The sequence below is a fragment of the Priapulus caudatus genome, unplaced genomic scaffold, assembly GCF_000485595.1.
Source record: "Priapulus caudatus unplaced genomic scaffold, Priapulus_caudatus-5.0.1 Scaffold1830, whole genome shotgun sequence".
NCBI classification, from domain to species: Eukaryota; Metazoa; Priapulida; class Priapulimorpha; order Priapulimorphida; family Priapulidae; genus Priapulus; species Priapulus caudatus.
The window spans coordinates 4,836-6,318 of record NW_014578891.1 but is presented as its reverse complement, the minus strand read 5'-3'; the positions used below and the strand labels follow the sequence as shown (position 1 = coordinate 6,318).

Below are 1,483 nucleotides of genomic sequence, written 5' to 3'. Positions count from 1 at the left end.
GCACGCACGCACGCACGCACGCACACACGCGCGCGCACGCACGCACGCACGCACGCACGCACACACACGACTTGTAAACCTATACCTGTTAGTCTGGCACTCAAAACGCGTCAGCCACCCGTCAGTCGGTCAAGCGGAGTAAATATTATTTTAAATCATGACGTCATACATTACACGCGAAGTGTGCATAGTCTCATAGTCTGCATGACTGACGGGAGGCGGAACTTGATATAGACTCGTGTAGATTGCGTGAGTCGTGACTTACTCCCAGTCAAATATTTACATATTTTTTGGTAATTTTTATATTCTCTATATTTTTTCCTGTCCCTTGCAACGCTGAATACCTTGCTCAACAAAGAGATAATATAGAGAAAAGGCCACAATTTCAAAATGGAAAAACTATGCATGCATTAGAATGTAGTCACTTAAAAGATAGAGGGTGATAAGAAGCTACAAACTACATTCGCAGAGCTTTCCTATTACAGTACCCCGCCCCTCTAAAAGTGATTACGTCACAAATTTTCTATGGTAAAATTTGTAAAATTTTTGTTGCCATTTTTTTACATTAAACGTAAGAACTAATGGGACTAAACGTATCGTCAAATTCTTACCTGATAAGATTGTTTCTCAACTAGTTAATAAATACTCTTAAATACTCAGTAAATATATCGTGTGCATATCAGTATTGTGAATCACGATGAGATGAGAAGCAAAGACGATAAACACAACAGAGTAATTAGATACCAATTAGCAAAGCTGTTTTTACGAGTACTTACTTTTAGCAGGAAGTAAATAAATATCGCCGTTGACTTCTGATCACGCAGCGATAAAGACTGGAAAAAAAGAGAAAAACATTCGCTATTATATTCTCACTAAAGGCAAATAGTGGGCGAGGAAAGGGTGAATATAGCTGGAATGAGGCAAGGCAAGGCAAGGCAAGTGAGAACGAAGAAGACGTGTAATATAGAACAGGAGTAAGCCGATCTGCATACAAAATGAAAAACTACTACTAAACTAATAACTCATCACTCATCAATCATTGCACTGTCGTGTAGCATCCCCTGACACCATCAACCGTGTAACACATGACCATCACATAGCTTACGGATTATTCAAGCGCGTGTTCGCTGAACGAAGAGCAGAGAGAGAATGCAGCGATGGCACGCAGCACCGTAGCTCTAGTACGATAGTCCGCGTACAGTTGCCAGTTTGCCACAGCGCCTGCCTGCGGCAACTGTACACGGGCTATCGTTCTATAGAGCTAGCTGCACCTCAGACAGACACAGCACGACTCCGCTATCTATAATCACAGTTGCTAATGCGGTATAGCATGTAAAGCATGTCAGTCGGGTATACCTATATTACAAGCACGTCACTGGGGGCGAAGAAACGTCTCAAACCTTGGAGGGCAATCACGCTGGTTGATTACATGCAGATAGAGAGAGAGAGAGAGAGAGAGAGAGAGAGAGAGAGAGAGAGAGAG

General features: G+C 42.5%; 1 protein-coding gene across 1 annotated transcript in view; it reads right to left on the bottom strand.

Annotated features, from left to right (window-relative positions):
* The window catches only part of LOC106817691 (5-aminolevulinate synthase, nonspecific, mitochondrial-like), a 28,072-nt gene extending 26,860 nt beyond the window's left edge, over nt 1–1,212 (bottom strand). The window contains 2 exon segments of the mRNA XM_014822376.1: nt 777–833; nt 1,106–1,212. The gene's annotated coding sequence lies outside the window, so the exon portion shown is untranslated.
* Nucleotides 1,213–1,483: the final 271 nt, after the last annotated feature.